Source organism: Pipistrellus kuhlii, unplaced genomic scaffold (assembly GCF_014108245.1).
Source record: "Pipistrellus kuhlii isolate mPipKuh1 unplaced genomic scaffold, mPipKuh1.p scaffold_m20_p_1, whole genome shotgun sequence".
In the NCBI taxonomy this organism is placed as follows: Eukaryota; Metazoa; Chordata; class Mammalia; order Chiroptera; family Vespertilionidae; genus Pipistrellus; species Pipistrellus kuhlii.
The window spans coordinates 34,260,554-34,284,766 of record NW_023425404.1 but is presented as its reverse complement, the minus strand read 5'-3'; the positions used below and the strand labels follow the sequence as shown (position 1 = coordinate 34,284,766).

The 24,213-nt window shown below is 39.7% G+C and overlaps 1 protein-coding gene across 6 annotated transcripts in view; it reads left to right on the top strand.

Moving 5' to 3' along the window:
- The first annotated feature begins 254 nt into the window (after positions 1–254).
- Positions 255–24,213, top strand: part of ZNF609 (zinc finger protein 609) — a 191,438-nt gene continuing 167,479 nt past the window's right edge. For 5 of the 6 annotated variants that reach the window (XM_036439225.2, XM_045581601.1, XM_045581600.1 and 2 more), the window contains exon 1: positions 287–419. The gene's annotated coding sequence lies outside the window, so the exon portion shown is untranslated. Of the gene's footprint in view, positions 420–24,213 lie in introns of all 6 variants that reach the window. The other variant, XM_036439244.2, reaches the window with a different exon arrangement.

Genomic DNA, 24,213 nt, shown 5'->3' with positions numbered 1-24,213 from the left:
CATCCTGGCTCCCTGCGACCGTGCATTCCGAGACCCAGGATTGGGCTTGTCCATCCAGGTTCCGGGTTTCCCCCGCGCTCTCCCGCTCCAGTCTCCACGGCAGCCCGGAATCCGGATCCGAGGGCCCGGCGATCCAGCGTCCGTGCCTTCCAGGCGGCCCTGGCCGTCCCGGATCGCGGCGGCGGCGGCGGCGGCGGCGGCGGCGGCGGCTGAGGGACCCGCGGCCCGGACACGGCGGCACCGGCCGGGCGGGGCGGAGCGGCGCGGGGAAGGGGCGGAGAGCCGGAGCGGAGGCGGGGTGGGGTGGGGGGAGGGGCCGCGGGAACGGATGGCGGCGGCCTGGGCCCCGTAGCAGCGGCGGCGCTACGGCCCGGGGCCCCGGGCCAGCGGAGGTGGCGGCTCCCGGGACCGGCCGCGCGGTGAGTCCGGAGCTTTGTGTGGAGCCGGGGCTGGGGGAGGCGCGGCGGCGGCGCCGAGGGGAGCGGCGGGCAGCGACGCCCGACGGGGGAAGTGGGGGTGGGGGTCGGGGCCGAAGGAGGGGAAGGTGTGTATGGAGGGGCGCCGGGGGGAGGGGGGGTCGGTGAGTGGGTGGGGGAGGGGGCGTCGAGGGGCGCGGGGTGAAGTTCAAAGCATGGCCGGGCCGCTGCAGGGTGAGGGTAGGGGTGCCCGAGAGGGGATGAGGGTCTCTAGCCAGGTTGTAGGGACAGGCCAGAGAGTTTGAGGCCAGCCTGATTATCCTAAGGGGGCCCAGGGCGACGGGGGCTAGCCCGGGAGTGAGGGGCTCGGAGCGGAGGGTAGGGAGCCGGACATGTGCGTGTCCCCTGAGGGGGCGAGCAAGGTGGCCGGGAGCGTGCAGCAAGTAGGCTGTGGGTGTGTGATCCTTCTGGTCATCAGGTCATAGTTACCCCCTGTCCTTTTCTTCAAGATGGAGGGATTCCTGGGCCTGGCCCTTAACTGCTCTCTACACCCCCCCCCCACCCCCCCCAGGAGGGTTTGTGACCCTGTCCTGTTTGGAAAACCCATGCTGCCCTCTTTTCCCTTTATGTGTAATTACGGTTGGATCATCTCTGGGCTTTGCTCAGATTCTCCTTCCCCCCCTCTGGGGTTGAGGAGGAGGAGACACATCTGACCAATTAATGTGTGTTTGTGAAACAGGCAGCAGCAAACAGTCATTTCAGCTTCTAGGAATTAGGCTCACACAGGGTGGAGAGATCAGAGCCCTTCAGGGGGAATATTTCTGAACAAATCACAGATGATTGAATTCTCTGAGAAACAGCTTCCTGCCTAAATGAAAGTGGGAAGGATGTGGGGGAGAAAGCCTGTCTGTTCCCAGCCATGTGTCCAGAGCCCCAGGGGTTGAGTTAGAGTCCCCAGTCTCCCCCCCCCCCCCCCCCCCCCAGGCCTCTCTCTTCTGTATTAGGCTTTGCTCTGCAGCCTTGAGTTCATTTCACCCCTGCTGCTTTGTCTTGGGGGAGGGAGTGCTGGTTCAGGCTGTTGTGAGGAGAGATGACTGTTCTGCTGCCACACACAATAGTCGTGTCATTTTATCGGGAGTGCTACCCCAGGGCTGAGAACTGCTGCTGCAGAGATAAACCGGTCCCTCTCACCCGCCTATTGTGTACACAGTGAAGGTCATAGGTTCAAGTCTTGTCTGAGAGCTTTGGATATGCTCCATCTCCCAGGCTCCTCAGTGCCATTTTCTTCCTATTCCAGACTGGGGCTTGCCATTGGAGGAGGCCAGACAGAAAGGCTCTTCTTTTTGAGTGAGGAACAATGCAGAGCTCATTGGCACACATTTTTCAGAAGAATAGGGCATGCCAGCCATGTTGTGCCTGCTGCTTTAGCTAGCCTGTACTAAGTTGGGAAGAAATAGCGCCCGGGAGACTCGACCCTGATGTTTATGTCAGACCTCCAAGGGGGGAGGTTTCTACTCTTGTTTGAACCAGCGTATTTAATTCTTTTTGTAGAGATGAGGCGCTCATACAGTGATTTTGTGTGTGTGTGTGTGTGTGTGTGTTTGTTTAGGAATGCAACTAAAAACCTGTGTGGTGTTAATATAAGGAGTCAAGGACTACAGTACCTTTTTTTAATGGTGACTTCCTGGTCAGTAGTAATTGCACAACAAAAAACCACAGGATTTGCCTATCTGGTCAAGGCCTGTGGAAACATGGCCTGTGTTCATTTTAATTCTGATGAAAAGGGTGATTTGCTGATTGTGAAGGAAGTCCACAACTGCTTCTTTATTAAGGAGAACTGTGCCAAAGAGATGAACATAAAAAAAAACACACCAAAAAAAAACCAAAAAAAAAAATCAACACCCACATTTGAGAGCTTGGATTATTAATGAGGGAAGGATGAGAATAAGCTAGAAGGAACCCCATCCTCGTATATATCTTATAGAAGTGTCCAACTGGTACTACCGGGTATTTGGTAAAAATAATATTTGGGGCTAAAAATTTGGTTTTCAATTAGGACATTGAAGAAAACTTTTGTTTAAAAAGAGATTAGAAACCAAACTCATTTTGAGAAAATAGTTGTATACAATACACTATACACAATAGCCAACCATTTCATATAAATAGAAACTTTAGCCTTTGGTTTTGGTAAAGGCCTTTCTGAGGTGCTGAATCTATGCTGCTTCCCTCATTCCCTTATTTCAAATAGTCTTAAAATGATGGTTTGCCACTTATGTGTTGGGCTTTGTTAGGAAGAAGTTGTTTTGACCTTTGCATTTCCTGATGACAGAACTGTCTTAAGGTCTTTATTAGAGGTGTTGTCTGTCTTTAGGCTGTTTTCAACTAATATATGTCCTTGGTCTCTGAGTGAAGTCTCAGCTAAATTGAGTTCAAAGCTTTTTGCTCTTGGGCTGTTGGCATTCATTTCTGAATCCTGTCAGGTGACACTGAAGGCAGAAGCCCCAGATTACTTTGCCTTGATTAGGTATAGTGCTTTCAAATTTGGGCCCTTGCCATGAGGAGTCTCATGAGTCTTCTGATTGTGACCATCCTTCAGAGAGTACTTTGGGTCTTCTTCCCCCCCCCCCCCCCCCCCCCCCCCCCTCCATCTTGGTAGAAAATGTTGCCTTGTGCCTGGCTGGTGTCACTCAGTGAGCATCGACTTATGAACCAGGAGGTTTGATTCCCCAGTCAGGGCATATGCTTGGGTTGTGGGCTCGATTCCCATTAGGAGGCATGCAGGAGGCAGCTGATCAATGATCAGTGATTTTCTCTCATCATTGTTGATTCTATCTCTCTCCCTCTCCCTTTCTTTCTGAAACGTGTGTGTGTGTGTGTGTGTGTGTGTGTGTGTACATATATATACACACATCTATTTTTTTAAGAAAAGATAATGCTTCATTGTGAAAGGTCTGGGTAGCTGGACAGATTTGTGCTTTTTTTTTTTTTTTTTTGAGGATATGGAAGCATAATTTTGGCTACTGGTAGTAATTATATTGCAATTAGCAGAGAGCAACTAAATGGCTGGAATAGGATAATTTGTGGAGGGGTTTACTGATTGCTCTGTCAAGTGCAAGTGCCACTCCTTATTTATTTGCCTGGGAACTCCACTGCCTGGGCTCAGGCATGGAGACTTAAGTATAGAAATGATATATGGTTTCCAGAAGTTCTTGCTCTGCTCTCTCTTATTACTGTCAGGTACCATTGCACATTCTACCGCCAGTTTCTCCATCTCCAGAGGTAGCTAAGCAATTGTTAATTCCCTTGTGGAAAATATCATGGATGGAAATACTGCCAGACAGATGGGGTCACTCTGAGATAAGGCAGCCTTATGTTGTATGGCAGGGTTTTTTCCCCCTTAGCAGTTGAATTCTCACTTCTATTTGATTTTTAAAAATCCATTTTCTTTAAAAAACAAACGAAGAACAACAAAACCCCACAAAATATAAAAATCACACTGTATACTAAATATGCCTTTATGATCTCTCTCATAAAAGTGGGCTGTGACAGGCAAAATGAAGATAGGTGATGCTGATTGGCAGGTTCTGGGTCCACTAAGTATCAGTGAAGGACTTTTCACTAGGGAACAGGTAACTCACCAAAGCACCTGCCTAGCTGGGCATGTGGAATTGGCAGCAGCTGTGCAGCTGAAGAGGGATTATTGAGCAGGTGGCTAAAGAATCACATGTCACAGTGACAAGAAAATACTTGGTCTTCCGTGGTTTAGGTTCGGTTCATATGTGTGAAATTGCTCTTTGTTTCACATTTCTTAATGCCTGGTACTGATTTGTTAGTGAGATGATAATGGAATAGAAAAAACAAATTCTTCTTTTTCTGTTTCTTTTAGACTACTGAGTAGCTTGCCTTAGACACGGTCCTAGACAGCCCTATTGTATTTCTGTGAGTTCTGGCTTTATGCCCTATGAATGGGAAAGAAATAGTTGCAATTCAGTGTTTCTGGTACTTGTTTATTAGAGGGAAATGGGAAGGAGAAAATTCTTTGGTTTTAACATGGTGTAAAAGATTTAACCCCACTGGGAGGATAACCCAGCAGGTTTTAGGGCAAAGGATGTAATTGAATTTTTGTGTTAGGTCTAGCTGACATGTCTTACTCAATAAATTTGTATGTGTTTTTATTTTATGAATATAGTTCACATGAAATTTACATCTCTTCAGTTTGTTCCATATTTCGTTTCTCCCAGCACCTTTCTAACTCTTCTCTGGCATTAAGATTAACATCATTTGTTAGAATCAAATAATCGCCATAGGGCCAAATCATGTTAAGGAACCATCACAACTAAATATTTATCTTTAAAACAAGTACAGAATTTTTATATAACTTGAATAAAGACTTTCTTTTTTGAGGTTTTCTGCAAATTCCCAGATTTTTTTTTGAGGGTTATCATCTATTAATATGGTTTTCTTTTACATAATCATGCCACTGTAATTGGCAGTGCTATAGAACCTAAATTTTATAAACAAGTATCTTGGTGTTTGTTTGTTTGTTTGTTTATTTATGTGCCTTCTAGTAATTTTCTGTATTAGACTGTCAGGCTGTGTGCTTCTTCTATTGAGACACACATGCACACAATGTAATGAATTCATGGGGTATTAATTAACAGTTGTTTGAAAGAAATACGTGATATTAGCTGTTTAGAATTTAGAAATTCCTTTTCTAAGTTGTGTGAAGTCTCTTTACCTACGTATATGTAAGAGAGAGAGAGAGACAGACAGATTTAAATATGTAGGCAGATTGATTTAGGTTGAGAACCACTAGCAGGGTCGCCTAAGACCATCAGAAAACACAGATATTTACATTACGATTCATAACAGTAGCAAAATTACAGTTATGAAATAGCAACGAAAATAATTTTATGGTTGGGGTCACCACAACATGAGCAACTACATTAAAGGGTCGCGGCATTAAAAAGGTTGAGAGCCACTGATTTAGGGGAAGAGAGGTGAACGGTGTGCCTGAGGCCAGGGGCCAGTGGACCAATGCAGAGACAGGAACATTTTGCAAGAATCTGCTTAAACCTGGTTTGTAACCTAGCTTTAAGTGGGAGCCTAGCAATTATTATATAGTATTCACTTCTGAAGAAAAATATAAACTTCTTGATTTTCCCATATAAAGCCATCACAGTTGTTTTAAACAGTTCACAAAGCACCATATACTTTCCTAGCATTCTCAGCAGTTTGCTTTCTCATGCTTTTTTCCCTCCTCCATCTCCATTCCTAGTTCTCTGCTCTGAAGACTTCTCTAGCAGCTTGGAAACACTCTAATTACTGTAGCTATTATAGTCACAACCCAGATCTTCCACCTCCTTCCCACTCACCCCTTTCTATCTTCCTTCTCCCTCCCCTTGCTCTAGCAGCAGGAGTTGAACTGCAGTCTCATGAGCACCGTCAGATCTATGAATGAGCTTTATATCTTGTCAAGGCAGCACTCCAGATCCAACAGGGCTGATTTTTCATGGTTCTCTTGCTGTTTGTTCTTGGATCAGAGTCCCAGAAATAAGAGATGGCAAATACCTATTAGGTCATATCTAGTCCATCACTCAGGAGCAAATCTACGATCTTTCTCTTGTCTCTGTGAGAATTTTTCTCTTTTTTCTTTTGTAGGTGAGAGCTGTCTGATGCCAGGCAAGTTCTGAAACCGCCTTCTTTTTATTGTGCTCTCTGGTCACTCGTGTCTGGACAATGACCAGCCTCTCTTGGATTTTTATTCTTATCCCATTTTCAGGATTCCTTGTTCCCAGCAATATCTCCAGCCCTTCACCTTCAGTCCTTTCTTTATTGGTGGTACCACATTTGTTCCTTGTGTACCATCCATTAGTTTACCGGAAGTTACCACTTTTCAAATCTTTGCCACAAGAAGATGCTGTTGGAAGCACAGGATGCACATCCTTGAAGGTGGTAATGGCTTAGGAAATAAGTGCATGGTTGTGCCCTTAAGAAACTCCTGTACTGTATGAACAAATGCTGCTTCTTTCTGTTTAATTTGAGGCACTCCCTGTTATAACCCTTTGTTCTCTTTATGTGGGAAAATTTTATTTTTGTGTGGCTTAATTACAGTTACAATTAAGTTATTGTCTGATTTAATAGTGTTATGTGTTTGCTTTTCATAGAATTGGGAGTCATAAAGCAAAACCCAAGTTCTTATCGCTACTATAATATGTCTCTAACTAGCTGTGTGACCTTGTGCTAGTCGCAGGTCTCTTTGCTCTTTTCTTATTTGTTAAATTAGCAGATTAAACAAGATCATCTTTAAAAAAAAAAAAAAAAAAAAAAAAAAATATATATATATATATAATAAATCTTTATTCAGATTATTACAAGTGTTCCTCTCTTTTCCCCCACATAACTCCCCTCCACCTGATTCTCACCCCACCCCATGCCCTTAATCCCTGCCACTGTCTTCATCCATAGGTGTAAGATTTTTGTCCAATCTCTTCCCACATCCCTCAAACCCCCTTCCCCCTAAGAATTGTCAGTCCACTCCCTTTCTATGTCCCTGATTCTATTATATTCACCAGTCCATTCTGTTCTTCAGATTTTTTATTCACTTGATTTTTAGATTCACTTGTTGGTAGGTATGTATTTGATGTCTTTTTGTTGTTCATAGTTTTTACCTTTACTTTTTTCTTCTTCTTCCTCTTCTTAAAGAATACCCTTCAGCATTTCATGTAATCCTGGTTTAGTGGTGATGAACTCCTTTAGCTTTTTATTGTCTGTGAAACTTTATCTGACCTTCAATTCTAAATGATAGCTTTGGTGGATAGAGTAATCTTGGTTGTAGGTTCTTGCTGTTCATCACTTTGAATATTTCTTGCCACTCCCTTCTGGCCTGCATAGTTTCTGTTGAGAAATCAGCTGACAATCATGTGGGTAGCCCTTGTAGGTAACTAACTGTTTTTCTCTTGCTGCTTTCAAGATTCTCTCTTTGTCTTTTGCCCTTGGCATTTTAATTATGATGTGTTTTGGTGTGGTCCTCTTTGGATTCCTCTTGTTTGGGGTTCTCTGTGCTTCCTGGACTTGTAAGTCTATTTCTTTCAGCAGGTAAGGAAAGTTTTCTGTCATTATTTCTTTCAATAGGCCTTCAATATCCTGCTCTCTCTCTTCTTCTGGCACCCCAAAAATTCGGATATTGGTATTCTTAAAGCCGTCCCAGAGGCTCCTTACACTATCCTCACACTTTTGGATTCTTCTTTCTTTCTGCCTCTCTGCTTGGGTGTATTACGTGCATGTGCGCCCCCCCCCCCCCCCCCCAGCCGTACCTCAGTTTTTCAGGGCTTGTGCCCTGAATGCTCCTTTCTCTTTCAGTCTAGTTATAGAGCTTCCACTCAGCCAGCTTTCCCGTGGTTCTGGGTGATAGACATTTGGTCTTTTAGTTGTAGTTTTGAAATTGTTGTACATGGCAGCAGTTTAGGTGTGTTTACCTAAGCTGCCAACTTGGATCCTCTCAAGATCATCTCTTAAAGTTCCATTTAACTATAGAATTTTATGATATCAAGGTTGTGACAAAAGTTGGGTTTCCGCTGGGAAGTGACAAGACTGAGCAATTTATAATTACTGTGTCAAAAATATAGTCAATATTCAGAAGGGCTAATGGGTGCAGCTTAGTTCTCTGGGGCTTGATATATTTGTAAGGCTTATGCTATGCTTTTTTTTTTTTTTTTTTTTTTAAACTAGGCCATCTTCTTTTGAAGGGTCTTGTATCCTCATTCTGCAGGTTCACCAGCTTATCAAGTATATCTTTTTCTAGTCTGTTCAAGCCATGAGTATGGATATCAGAAAGCTATAGAGCCGAGACTGGTTTGGCGCAGAGGATAGACCGTCAGCCTGTGGACTGAAAGGTCCCAGGTTCGATTCCAGTCAAGGGCATGTAACCGTGGTTGCGGGCACATCCCCAGTAGGAGGTGTGCAGGAGGCAGCTGATCGATGTCTCTCTCTCATCATTGTTTCTAACTCTCTATCCCTCTCCTTTCTTCTCTGTAAAAAAATCAATAAAATATATTTTAAGAAAAAAGAAAAAAAAAGAAAGCTATAGAAAAAGAATCTCAGCATATGAGAAGGAAATCATACCTGGAAGGATTTGCCAGATATCAATAAGTAATTTTGTGTATTCAGTCAGAAATCTAAGATCTTAAATATCATCAAAGTTTAAAAAAAATATATATATATATATTTTATTGATTTTTTTACAGAGGAAGGGAGAGGGAGAGAGAGCTAGAAACATTGATCAGAGAGAAACATCAATTAGGTGCCTCTTGCATACCCCCCTCTGGGGATGTGTCCGCAACCAAGGTACATGCCCTTAACTGGAATCAAATCTGGGACCCTTTAGTCTGCAGGCTGACGCTCTATCCACTGAGCCAAACCAATTAGGGTTCATCAAAATTTTTAACTAAATGGGACTGATTGTGGAGATGGATTGGGTATTTTTCCATTTTTGACCAGTCAGTGGAAAACCTGCTTTGAATTATCTTCTTTTTTTTTTTTTTTTTTTTTTTTTTTTTTAAATATATTTTTATTGATTTTGTACAGAGAGGAAGGGAGAGAGATAGAGTTAGAAACATCGATGAGAGAGTCATGAGAGAGAGTCATCGATCAGTTGCCTCTTGCACACCCCCTACTGGGGATATGCCCGCAACCAAGGTACATGCCCTTGACTGGAATCGAACCCGGGTCCCTTCAGTCCCCAAGCCGACGCTCTATCCATTGAGCTAAACCGGTCCCGGCTGAATTATCTTCTTGAGATAGAATATAAATTGTTCACTGTGTTTTGTTTAGAAAATAAAGTTATTATTAATGCTGTAAATCTTAAATGGGTGATATTTGGTGAAGTCTGACTAACAAGGGAAATCTCCAAAATACCTGGTAAAAGGAACAGAGGGATTGAAAGCTGGTGAGTGACTGTAAGAACTTTAAAGTTGACAGTATGTTAGGAAATCTTTGTTTTCAAGCAGTTTAAAGGGATAAGATCATATAAGCAAGTTAATTCCCCAAGTTAGGATTTTAATCAGTAATTCCCAGATAATTTTTAGACTTGGGACTTCTAATAGCAGATATCTATTGAATGTTAAGAGAATGATGACAGTCTTTTTAGTCTTTTGCTTGTTTGTTAATATAGCACAATCATGTTTAATCTACCTTTTTAAAAAAATATATATTTTATTGATTTTTCACAAAGAGGAAGACAGGGATAGAGAGCTAGAAACATCGATGATGAGAGAAACATCGACCAGCTGCCTCCTGCACAACCCCTACTGGGGATGTGCCCGCAACCAATGTACATGCCCTTGACCGGAATCAAACCCGGGACCTTTCAGTCCGCAGACTGATGCTCTATCCACTGAGCCAAACCGGTTTCTGCTTTAATCTACCTTTGAACATCAGAAGAAACATTCACTGTTTTTAAATTTGTACTTAAAACATTCATCAGTCTGTAATAGAAAAATTTGGTGGGCAGAACTATTTATTTTGGACTTGCAAAAAGTCCTGGGAGTATTTTGCTTTATTCCCAGCCATCTGTAGCACATTACTGATTTTCAGGTAATCTAAAGATTATTGGGAAGTGCTCCACTTGAATGTGAGATTTTAAAAAGATATATTAGAAATACAAGTATATTTTGTAGGTGGGCTTAAAAAAAAAAAGTGGTAGATGAAGCATAGGGTATTGAATTAGAATAGATACCATGAAACCTTGGGAGATCAAATCACACTATGAATGAAATCCAGATCCTGACAGGCCACATTACTTGCTGGCATAGCATTGCATGCTGGTACTGTAGTTTCTTAGGCAATAGTTCAGTATTAGAGAAAGGCAGCAGTGTCTGCTCTATTCTACTGTATGTACAGAGTACAACCAGGGCTTTGGGTATGTTACCAGGAATATTAACACATTGCTAGACGAAGTCCTTTGTGTTAGATTGGGATAAACTTTTATTCACATGAACACAAGTGGATGTTCAAAAATGCACCTGGTAAACTTTATGACAAATTCTGAGGTTTGGTGAAACTCGGCACTTAGTTCTGTAACTGATGCTTCTAGAGCAGAGTCTTAAAGAATGATATCAGAAATAGAACCATAGGAAGATAAGTTGGAATTCTGGAGCTTATGGGATATATGAATCTGGAAGGTATACAGGAAAGGAATTTTTTTTTCTACTTGGCATTTGTACATCATTTCTGAAACTTGCCTACCCTTTTCTTCCTTAAGTATTACAGCTTCTTCCAGTTGCCATGGCACAAAACTTTGGATTCATATTTGGTTCTTTTTGTGCCTTACCACCTATTCAGTCATTCATTACATTTGGATTATTCTGGATATTGTGCCACTTTTTCCTTTGGCTCACCTAGTTTAGGTCTTCATCTATAATAACCTTACAATTAATGCCTCTTTCTATATTCCATATTATAGACTGCTGTAATATTACTGTAATTTTTATTTATTCATTTTGACTAAGTAATATTTCTTGAGCATTTATATACCAGGCCAGCCATGGTCGCTGTCCTTTCAGGACTAAGTCTAGTGGGGGAGATCAACAATCAACTAATCCTAAGTGTATCGATTAATAATGTGGATTTTGTAATCAAAGAAAACACGATAATTTAAAGAGAAACACCAAAAGTGCTTTATTCAAACTAATGTCCATCACTAGCTACACATTTCCCCATCTTTCAAGTAATTTGTAGATACTCTCCCAATAGAACTTTTATTGTTTTGAGGCAAACCATTCAGAGACCCAATTTTCCACTTCTTCATACGTTTTGAAGTGCTGCTCAGAAAGTGTGTGTGCCATTGATCAGAACAAGTAATAATCTGAAGAAGCAAGTTCTGGTGAATTACAGCAGGTGGGCTAATACTTCCCAGGCAAAATCTTTTAACATATCTTTAACTGGTTTTGAAGTGTGTGATGGTGTGTCATCATGAAGCAAAATGCACGTTTCTTGTCGTTTCACAATCAAAGCGTGGTTCAAATTGATTACTATTTGTTGACAGTAGCAATCAGTATTAATGGTTTCACCTGGTTTTAGAAGCTCATTATACACCACACCTTCCTGATACCACCAAACGCAGAGCATTGTCTTCTTTCCGAAGTGATTTGGCCTTGTGGTTGATGTTGATGGTTGACCATGATTTTGTGTATTTGGGGTTCTCAAAACAAATCTACTTTTCATCACCAATCACAATTCAATGCAAAAAAGTCTTTCTTTTGTGCCATTGTAGCAACGTTTTACTGATGACTTTTCAGTTTTCCATTTGTCTTTCTTTCAGTTGGTGTGGCACCCATTTTTCTTTCTTTACATTTTTTCCCATTGCTTGTAAACGATCGGAAATTGTTTGCTGAGCAATATTTAGTCTTTTTGCAAGTTGTTTTCAAGTTCGACACGCATCTTCATCCAATAATGCTTGTAATTGTTGGTCTTCAAACTTTTTTGGTTGACCTGGATGTTCTTTGTCTTTCACATAGAAATCATCATTTTTAAAGAGTTTAAACCAGCATTCACAAATATCTTAAAATGAGCATGTTCACCATAAGTTTCCCGAAGTATTCAGCACCACTCTTTTTCAAAACAATGAATTAAAACTTCCCGCAAATGCTCTCTTTTTTTGGCACGAAATTAGACATTTTTAGGTGTAAAAGGACCCATGATGTTAACACCTTCAGCAAATTTGACATATGAGATTTTGAATACAACAATACAACAAAATAGCATAAATATCAAATAGCATATATGTCAACATATGTATAACTCCATCTATTAAAAAAAATCTGCATTATTAACCAGTACACCTCGTAAATGTATGATTATGAACAGTGCTCTGAAAAGAAAGAATGTGATTCTAGAAGAGTATGTAACAAGGAAACCATATCTCCTTCCTGAAGCCTTTCTTAAACCTCTTCTTCCCACTCATCTATCTCCAGAATTGATTATCTTTCTCTGTATCTCTTGCTTTATTTTTTAAAAATATATTTAACACCTTTAGGTGACATAATGATGAAGTAAAATTTTGATTTCAGAGAGGAAGGGGGAGAGAGATAGAAACATCAATGATGAGAGAGAATCATCAGTCGGCTATCTCCTGCATACCCCCCACTGGGGTTCAAGCCCGCAACCCAGGCATGGGCCTTTGACCATAATTGAACCAGGGTCCCCTCAGTCTGCAGGCCGACACTCTATCCACTGAGCCAAACCGACCTGTGTCTCTTCTGTTCTTATAGCTTCTAGCCCAGTTTTTTTTTTTTTTAATATAACTTTGTTTAATTGATGCTTACTGAATTGAATTTAAATTTAATATTTGAAAACAGAAATTTGTTGTGATTTTTTTCAGACCTTCTTTTAAGCTAAATTTTATCCCAAATTGAATAACCTAGGAACAAGGTAGACTATGAAAACCTTTAGAAATCCTTCAGACTCAAGAACAAGCATTGAGGCCTTCCCTGTCTATATCAGTACAGTGGTTTCATGTAACCAAGCTGATCGAAGACTTGGGGGAGGGCGGCAGTAGTTGGTATATGGCTGGTAGAAACAATGTAGGTCAGTCACAGGGACCATGCTGGTTCTGTTAAAGGGATATAGCCATTGTTGGATCTCTGGGTATTATTGACCTCTGGGAGGTCTTTTTAGTTTTTCTTATTTATGTCATAAATATTTATTGGGTTCCTACTATGTGTGAGGTCCTGTTCTGGCTGCTTAACATCTGTCAGTGAACAACATAGACAAAAAAGTTACAACCTCATGGGGTCACGGAAACAGAAATAAGCATAACAAATGATTATTTAACATTTAAAAGGTGATAAATTAGGTGAAAAAAAAATAGAGCAGAGTAGGGGGGATTAGGAATGTGAAGGAGGGATAGTTAGCGAAGGTAGGGAGTTTACAGCTTTAAATAAGATGGTCAGAGTAAGTCTCTGAGAAATGTGGTGCTGATGTGTCACAGGTTGTTAGGCACTTCCCTGAGGTTGCTGAATGTTCTTCCTGCCCAACAGAGAAAAAGAGGCAGTGTCTGCAATTGTTCCAAAGAGTCCAGCTGACATTGAGGGGGGAAATAGCTACTTGTTATGTTCTTCTCTCCTTGGTGCTCCTCTGGCTGCCATTTCTGGAAGTTTATCCTGGTGAAAATTGCAGTCAGTCTTGCCTGGAAGACAACAGGGTTGAAACTGGAAGCTTGAGCTAGTTCCCCGAGGGGTGCTGCGATTTACTCTCTGTTGCCCCGGCTTTGAATACATAGAGTAATGGGTGAGTTTGGCCTCTGGGTTTTCTCCTTGCTCAATGGGGAAAGCCCGGTATTGTGACTTCACCTCTTTTTAATTAGGCCTCAGCAACTGTGTCTGGATAGCTCTTTAAAAATAGGATTTCAAGGCCTGGTCAGTAGTGGCTCAGTGGTTGAGGGCCAACCTATGAACCTAAGCCAGGTTGCAGGCTTAATACCCAGTAGGGGGCATGAAGGAGGCTTGCTGATCAATGTTTCTCTTCCTATCCTTTCCTCTCTCTCAAAAAATTCAATAAAACATTAAAAAAAAATTAAAGGAGTGTGCACTCTGGTCTCAGCTTAAAAAATGAATTTTCAAATTTGTGGTATTTTTTTACTTTCTCTCCCAGTACCTAGTTCATTAGCTAGAGGGTGAAGATGTCTTATGTCTAAGATGCTCTCTTGTCTGACCTGTGTATTGTAAATTTTCTTGCTATCCCTTTACTCACCCTTCAATTTCTTCATTATTTTTCCTGTTACCTCTTTCCTGTTTTTCTTACATGAAGCTAATAGGAAACAAATTTCTTAGGCCAGTCTGCTGTTTTGGTAATTGCAAACTAAAATTTCTACCTTATATACAAGAGACAGAATGTCTTATTTATGTCCTTGAGTTATGTAGAATGCATCTCGTAGACATCAAGCTCTCAGCTTGCTAACATTGAATGCTGTTTGATGTCGCTGAGATGCAGGGCAGGGTATCTACCTATGCATGCTATTTTTATTTATCTCGAGGAATACACAAGGAGACCTATTTGCCATTCTGTAAAAATGTACTCTTTCGTACCTAATTTTAGAATAGGGTCCCCATGAACTCTGGTCCATGCTAAAAAAAATCTTACTTTTAGGCAGAAATGGTTCGAATGTTAGATGAGTTTTGAGATGTCACGGGGCTTTTCTCTAGAGTTACTGTATATCAAATGTGAAGTTCTGCGTTTTCACTACATATGCTTAAGTGGTACAATAACATATCACTGATATCATGAACTTTAAAGCCAGCAGCTGGTAGTTAATTCAAGTGTATGTTGTTTTCTTTAGTGGTGGAAATAACTCAGTTTAACTAACCACGTTGTATTGCTTTATTATTAAAAATGCTTTAACATAGCTTGGTTTGCTAGTGAAACTATTTTCTTAGTAGTAATGTTTCTGTGGTTTGTATTAGTTGGCTTTTCCAATCCTAGCAGAGCTGGAAATCCTGGCAGTGTGGATTCCAGATAAGTTCCATAACACTATCTGACAGAGAGGGACATGCAGGACAGTGTTCGGAAAGATTCTTTTTCTTATGGAGACTTTCTATAAGAAAGAAATTCCTTTTCAACAAGGTTACACTGGAGTAGGTGACAAAATGATGAAGTAAAATTTTCTTCCAACAACAAATACATTTCTTCGAAAACATATATGTTTTACCTAAATATGTGATCTGATGCATTATGTTTTTTTAAAAGTGTTACTATATAAAGATGAGAGGAATTTCTGCTATCCTTATATAATATTTTTTCTGTCTCCTTTTTTTGATAAACAATGTCTTGGTATAATGATTTAATTCATATCTCAGATACTTTCAGATACTTTATGGAAGAAAACTAATCATAGCAGCAAGGGATTACTTTTTTTTTTTTTTTTTTTTACTCAAAGAGGTTCATTTTGTTGATGTAAAGGGATTATATTTTTATAAGGATTGAAATCTTTGCTTAAATAAAAAATGTCACATTTCTAATCAAAATAATGTGACTGAGTTGAAAATGTTAAAGGTGATTGGAGGAGCTGCAAAACTAGGCTAGATAATAATAATGTGGAATTCATTTATTTAAATACAGATTGGTTAAATGCTTCATTGCAGGCAAATGTTAAAATATGGTTTTGAATAAGACAATCTACTTACAGTTGGCTGTTTTAGAACCTACAAACAAAGAAATAACCTAGATATTACATTTAAGGAAAAAATAAGAATTAATAAAGGTTTCTCTATGTTAATACTATTTAATCACATTTCTTCTGGAAGAGGAAGAACAAAATTTATATGGAGATTCTGTTTTAAGAAATCAAGCTGTGATTAAGTATGTTCATTAGAAAAGTGGAAAGAAAGATTTAAAAAAGTAATCAATGTAAAGACTTAAAAACTATCATATTAGAAGTCCATGTTAAAGAAAAGGGTTTAAAAGGACCATTCAGATCAGATGGCAATTTGGCATAGTCTTGAAGCTGTGGAGAGAAAGCCATTTAAAAAAAAAATTAGAAACATTTTCAGTCAAGACAATAAGCAGCCCACAAAGTGATGATGGTTGAGTGCCATCTAGAATTTAGGCATAAGAAAAAAAGATGAAATAGATCAGCCTCTTTGCAAAACTAATGGTAGGCATTTTCTCCTTTTTATTTAAAAGGAGATGTTAAAAATGGAAAGGCAGCTAGAAAATTGGTGAGACTACTTACCATAGTGTGAAAGATCTATTTAGGGATGATAATGTTACAGAAGTTCCACTTCCCAAGCAGATTAAAAAGACTTCCAGGCCAGCCGAAACTGGTTTGGTTCAGTGGTAGAGCGTCGGTCTGCGGACTGAAGGGTCCCGGGTTCGATTCCGGTCAGGGGCATTTATGTTGGTTGCAGGCACATCCCTGGTGGGGGGTGTGCAAGAGGCAGCTGGTCGATGTTTCTCTCTCATCGACGTTTCTGGCTCTCTATCTCTCTCCCTTCTTCTCTGTAAAAAATCAATAAAATATATTTTAAAAAATAAATAAATAAAAAATAAAAAGACTTCCAGGTCAAATGATGATAGATGCTTAATGTTTGTTTTTCCCCCGATTAGAACATGGGTTAATCTTTTTTAAAGCACTGAAAGATATAAAGAATTCTTAGGAATTATCCCAGAAATGTTAATATTTATTTAGTATTTCCAACACTTTTTTTTTTCTTGCTGCCTAGGTTTCTTTTAATCAAATCAATAAACTTGATGAAGTCACAATTATCTATTCAAAAATTTAGAAAGAATTCAAGAATAAACTGTGGAACCCTTAATGAAAATATATCACTTCAAGTTGTAAGAAGTGTAATCACTACATTCAGACTGGTGTGGATTTCAAATGTTATTCTCTTAAGAAGGGTTTGGGACTAAGAACTATATTGGAAAATTGGTAAAATGGAAATTGATTGAGATGACTTGGTACCATTCAAATAACTTATTGGGGCAATGGTTATTTAACATAAGGAGAAGTCATATGATAAATCACTAACAATTGTGTGTGGGTTGAGTTATTACCTGTAGATATTGGTTAGTTTGAAAAGACTTTAAAAAGTCAGGCCAAAAAACTTTAGTCATGGAATGGACAAAAAATGTTTTGTGCCTTAGCAAACTTAATTTCTGACAATGAACACTTCTATAGTTCTATAGTCCTCTGCAGTTCTAAAACTCAAAAGCTCTGAAAACAAAGGGTTATTTTTTTTGGTAAGGTAGGCACAACCTGGCTTCAACCAGTAAGAGGTAATTTAGTCTTTTTGGTTCTATTCCAAGTAAATATTCATTTTACTATAGGGTTATTAATGAGTTTGATGTTAGAATGCTGCTCCAATTCCTACTGAGAGGATTACACAGTACATGGAATATTAATTATCTCAACTTTTTATAATCTCAAATAAGTGAAGTGACTTGCCTGAGATTGTTAAACAGCTATGAAAGTAAGGGAGAATAAGGAATAGAATTGAGCTTTTCTGCCCCTTCCCATGTTTTGTTTTCATTGTACTGTGCTGGTTCCTCATGACATTACCTTCAAAAACCATATGGATAAGTTTTAGGTGCAAGAATTTAAGCAGTGACACTCATCTTATTTGATACTTTAGTATTTTTCATAAGTGACATTTAGGTTTTCCCAGGATAGTTTTCAGTAGTTAGATTCCCAAATTGTTTAGGAGATCTTGGCTATTGTGGGCCGAGGAAAGGAATATCTTGTATGGGGGAGATGAAAATAGATTAGCTTCATTGTGGACAAGTATTACATTTAAAAAGAGGCAGAAAGTCCAAACCACTTTCTTTTTCTTTTTCTAAATATATTTTCATTGATTTCAGAGGGGGGGGGGGGGGGGAGAGACATCAATGATGAGAGAATCATTGATTGGCTGCCTCCTGCACGCCCCCTACTGGGGATCAAGCCCACGGCCTGGGCATGTGCCCCTGACCGAAATCAAACCCGGGACCCTTCAGTCCACAGGCCAATGCTCCATCCACCGAGCCAAACCAGCTAGGGCCCAAACCACTTTCTTAGCATGATTAACATCTACTTAACAATTGTAGTCCCCAAGGGAAACTAGGAATCTTGGTAAGCTATTCCTAGAAAAATTAGCTCAGTGCACTGCCAGGGAAATGCTTGGCATCATTAGGAAGAGAATCCGAACTAAATAAAGATAAAAATAAACTCCCCTCTATGCAAAACGAAAGTTTGACTATGTTTGTGATAACTGTTTTCTGTTGATCCCCAAAAAATACTTATCAAAGCTGGTGACCAAAGGAGACAAAGACTTTAATGAAGACGTGTAAAAAAAAGCGCACTTTGGTTTTTATTTACTTTTTACTTTTTTATTGATTTCAGAGAGGAAGGGAGAGATAAAAACATCAATGATGAGAGAATCACTGATCAGCTGCCTCCTGCACATCTCACACTGGAGACCAAGCTGCAATCAGATCATGTGCCCTGACCAGAATCTAACTGTGACTTTCTGGTTCACAGGTTGACACTCAACCTTTGAGCCATGCTGGCTGGGCGAACTTCAGTTTTTAAAGACAGAGGAAATATCAAATTTTATCAAGTGAAGAGAAGAATATAAAGTCTTGGTTACCAGTTCTTAAGGATTCTGTATTGGATAGAGAGCACCTTTCAAGTTAGAAATAAATTGAGCTGAATTATTGGGTTGCTCTTATCAATAGTAAATAAATAAAATGTGTTAACCCTAGAGGTAATAGAAATTAAAAATAAGGTCAAGAATGGTTTTTGATTAAACTTCTGATTTTGAAATAATTATAGAGTCTCATACTGTTGTAAGAATAATACAGTGGGATCTCTTGTATACGTTTTACTCAGTTCCCCCCAGCGGTAACATCTTGTAAATCTATAGTACAATATCATAACCAGATACTTGTTATAATACACCTATCTCATTCAGATTTCCCCAGTTTTTCTTGTACCTATTTATGAGTGTGTACATTTAGCTTTATGTAATTTTATTACCACCACCAGTCAAGATACTGAACAGTTCCATCACCACAAAGATCTCATGCTGCCCCTCTATAGCCATACCTGCCACACTTCTGCTGCTCCTCCTCCCATCTTCTATAAGGTCTTAAAATTATTAAGTTGATATATTTTATAAAAGCCTATTAAGGGAAACAAGGGCTTTCCTTATTTTGAGGTGTATAGACATTTCCCAGCTTAACAATGATTCAACCTATGATTTTTCAATGTTACGATGGTACAAAAATGATAACATTCAGTAGAAACTGTACTTTGAATTTTGAGACTGTTTGAAGGCTAAGAGAATAGGCAGGGGCAGTTAGGCATATATTTTTTTAAAATATATATTTTATTGATTTTTTTTATAGAGAGGAAGAGAGAGGGAGAGTTAGAGACATTGATGAGAGAGAATCATCGATCAGCTGCCTCCTGCACACTCCCGACTGGGGATGTGCCCGCAACCAAGGTACATGCCCTTGACCGGAATCGAACCCAGGACCCTTCAGTCCGCAGGCCGACGCTCTATCCACTGAGCCACACCGGTTTTGGCCAGTTAGGCATATTAAGAAATGTAAGGACTGTTTTGTTTTTTAACCTTCCCTCTAGATTCTTGTTGAATCTTCATCCTTTATCTTGGAGAGAGGAATTCACACTCTGTCCTAGTAAGTTTGAGGATTGTCAGGTAATTGAGACAGTTTATAACTAACTAGTGGCAAATCAAGCTGAAGTAAGAATGGAGAAAAGTGGCAGCCTAGGCGCAGTTATGATTCTATGCATTGAGGAAAACTGTTAATTCACTTACTTATGGACCAAATATTTGAGGGCAGAGTGAACCAAACACTGTTCTTAAGATACAGTATGGACAGTTTGCGGTCTAGTGGTAGAAGCAAATATTAATCAAGTCATCATACTTTGAGGGTAGGGGGTGCACAGGGAGTGTCTTTCAGATAAAGGCCATGAGGCAATAAGATGGGAGTGGGGTGCAGAGGACAGAGTGTGGCCATGAGGTAAGGCTGGAGAAGTAGACATGGCTTAGATATCCTAAGAGATATGCAAGAGGATCCCACCATTTTTTTGTGGCTAGTCTGACATCCTATTGTAGATGTTATCTTTTAAAAAAATGTTTTTATTAATTTTAAAGAAGGGGAGAGAGAGAGAGAGAAAATATCGATGTGAGAGAAAAACATTAGTTGCCTCCTGCTCACACCCTGACCGGGGACTGAACCCCCCAACCTGGGCATGTGTCCTGACTTGGAATCAAACCTGTGACCTTTTGGTATATTAGATGATGCTCATCCAACTGAGTCACACCAACTAGGGCTAGAATAACAGTTCTTGTGTAAGAAATTTAAGTAAGAAGGCCTGGTCTAGAATATAAAAAGTGAAGGCAATTTCTGTATTTTTTAAAAAAATGTATAGGGTTTTCTTTTTCCCTTATGCCTATGAACTTTATTCATATTACTCCCTGTTTTAAGATGAGGAAATTAAAATATAGAAAAGCTTTGACACAACAATTCTGTATGGAGGGCCAATTTCTGAGATCTGTTTCCTAGCTATTTCCACTATTCACTTTTTTTTCTGAGAAGTTGACATCACCGATTTCTCTTTAGCACAGAAAGTTTACATCTGAGAATAAGAACTAAATTGTAAATGGTTACATAGTCCTCATTATTAGGGGAGGGGGAATGGTGGATTTTTTTGTTTACTTTAGATGATCATGGCCTTCTGCTTCTTGGCCTATACATGGGCCTTGGGAAAGGTTTTCCCTGTGGACTATTTCCACCAAACGAATCTCTACAAAGTTGGGATTGAACTGTTTATAATACATATTCAGTATTCTGTTTAGCCTATTGTGAGCTGTATGCTGGCACAGAGCAGTACCAACAAACAACAAAGCTCTAAACCTGAGCCCTTGTGAATAGCTATGTCCTGGTGGAAGTGTCAGTTGCTTATGTGAAATGAAACAGGTCAAGCCTCATAATATTTGAGAATAGCAGCCTGTGAGGGACATAAAACTATTCATGAGATGCAGCATATAAACACTCAGAGACAGAGATGCTACACTTTTATGTCCTTAGGTGACACATGGTCAGATGAGCCCTGTTGAATTGGATCTCTCTTCTCAAATTGGCACTGTTAGTCTGTTCTTTATCTGATCCCTATTAGAGATATAAGTTGAGAGCTATGGTAGTTGAGATGACACAATTCCTTTGTTGCAGTAATTAATGTAATAAGTTAAGGGAGAGACCCGAAGGAAAGTTGATTGTTTCTTGTTAGACCCCTAGGTGGAAATTGAGTTGATTAGTGAGCTCCTATGAACTATGGCAGGTGGAGAGGGAGATGCCTGTTCTTCCAGCTGAGTCAGCTCAGCATTGCTGAGGATGGTTTACTTGTACTAGCCTCATCTGAGGTTGGCTAAGTACAAAGTGATTTCTAGGTAGCATCTGGAATTCAGGGAAGATGGTATGATATGATTTTTTCTATCAACTTTGCTATATCCCATTGGTTTTTTTTCTGGGGGCATCAAACCCTATGAAACTCATACAATTTAGATTTCTCTGTTCTGTTGTGGAGTTAACATTCTAGGGATTTTTGAAGCAAAATGGAGCCTTTTTGATAGTCAAAATAGTATAGTTTATGAGCCACCCTGAATTCATAAAAAAGGAAGGATTGCCATTTTCTTTCATAGAACTCAAATGGATATTAGTATTACATGTAATTTAATTTGTAAAAAAAACTTTAAACATTTTCCATTTATTTTATATTTTTATTTTATTGATTTTTAGAGAGAGAGAGGAATGGGAGGTAGAGGGGGGGGGACATTAATTTGTTTTTCCACTTATTTATGCATTTTTTTGGTTGCTGCTTGTATATGTCCTAACTGGGAATTGAACCTGCAACATTGGCATAGTGGGACGATTCAATCTAAGCAACTGAGCTTACTGGGCCAGGGCTAAATACCTTAGATACTTTATACAAGGTGTAACTGTGAAACAGACCTCTTTAAGTTTAGGCACTACAATATTATGAGAATATTTGGATCATTTTATATTTTTGAGTTGTCTTATATTTTTCAGATTTGTATCCTTATAATATGCTTAGAATCATGATGGATTCTCCTTCCATTTTATAATGAAAACATTAATATTTAATGAAGCAACTTGACTATCAATCTCGCTAGGGTCAATGGAAATTTGAGTCCAGAAATCACACCTCTTGATTCAAAGTTCTGTGTTCTTTTTCCTACACCATGCTACATTCCTAGAATTGAGTATGGTATTTTTTTTTCTTTGTCCATACAGTTTTTGGAGAGCATTACCTAGACAGATCACCCTCACATCCAAATGTGTGTGACCTTTGTGGTCCCAAATAGATTATATACAACTGTCACTTACTCAGGTCAGAGCATTTAAGAAGATTGATTCAAACTCCATAAGGAGAGGGGAAGACAGATAAATTTACAGTGGAACAACATTGGACACTTTGCTATTTAGACCATAATAGCCGTGGGTAGTTGGCAGTTAAAGAGAACCTCTCTCTTTGAAGCCCTCTAGAATGGATACAGAGCTCTGAGTGGAAAGAGAAGTACTGTTCTTAGAATGTTTCACTTAAGGTCATTTGCTGCTTATGTCCTCTTGCCAGGGGCTGGGACCTCACATGAGGACTTTTTCTTCCCTTTCTTAGCCTTCTTGAAGAGAAGCCTTGTTCATTCTTGAGTGGTGTGATCTATGGCATGTGCCCTAAAAAAGCAACTAATGACCTGAAATGTGTGATTACAAACCAGTCTATGGGCTGAGAGTCTGAGAGATGGAGTTGAGTTCCTGAGAAGAAACTGGAATTTGAACTCCTATTATTACAGGTACACAGTATGGAGAATGATTATCATGACCTAGCTTGGTAACACAAAGAGATCAGGTGCAGGAACAAGGCCCAAATGGTACTGACAAGGAACTCCAGAGTCTGATGAATTGTGGTCTTAAATAGGGAAGTGGAGTACAGATAGACAGGAAAATATTTACAGAAGCTCTTCCAAGTTAAAAGTGCCTTGTGTTCTCGGTTCTCCTGATTCTGCACTTTCTCTGCCATGGAAGCAAGAGGTCAGTGCTTTTTCATTTCCAGCTAGCATGTTAGTTGCCCTACCTCCTGGGGTTAAACATCTCTGCAACGACCTGTCAGAGAGTTGATTATTAGCTGTATAAAGCCAGGGATGCTGTAGGGAGCAGATGGGAAGTGGTTTGGCTGCTGCAGCCAGGCTGATTAAAGAATCCTTGGCATTTTTACAGTGTCTTTGGGAAACGTATCGCCAAAATTACTATGAAGCCTGCTGGGTTTGGAAAGCTGGATTTCTGAAAAGTAACCTGAGTGAAAAGTAGTGCTTATAAAAACTCTTAACACCCTCAAAAATAGGACAGTGGTTCTCTAAAGAGCATCAGTACTACTAAAGATCAGTCCTCATAATTTTTGTTTGTTTGTTTGCATCCTGGTCATTCATAAATTCTTTAAAAAAATGTTTTTCTTGATTTTAGAGAGAAGGGAGAGAGAAAGTCAGATAGAAACATTAATGATGAAAGAAAATCATCACCTCCTGCACACCCTCTACTGGGGATCGAGCCTACCACCCAGGCTGTGCCCTGACCTGGAATTGAACCGTGACCTACTGGTTCATGGGCCGATGACACTCAGTCACTGAGCCACTCTAGTTGGGCCATTCAGAAATTCTGAGTAGTTTTCTAATAGGGAAAATATTTTTTCATAGTTAAATTAATAGGATTATAGGTTTGAAAAAAAGCCCTACGCATGTCTAGACTACCCTTACCACACATAGAAGAATTCTTTATGCAATTTGATTGACAGGTGGTTATGTGTTTTTTTTTCTTTTCCTAAATACTTTCAGTGATAAAGATATGGCTTCATTAAGCATTGTGGGCCAATGTTGGAAATCTCGTGTTGTTAAATTTTTTCCTGAGTTAAAAATCTGTCTTTCTGTAATTTCTGCTCTCTGGTCCTGTCTCCCGCCCCCCCACCCCCCCATCATGGAATAAATTTCTCTCTCCACGTTACAATATTTATTTATTTATTTATTTATTTATAATATATTTTTATTGATTTCAAAAAGGACGGGAGAGGGAGACAGGGATAGAAACTTCAATGATGAGAGAGAATCATTGGCTGCCTTCTCCCCTCCCCATACTGGGGATCAAGCCCAAAATCCAGGCATTTACCCTGACTGGGAATTGAACTGTGACCTCCCGGTTCATAGTTCTGTTCAATTATTGAGCCACA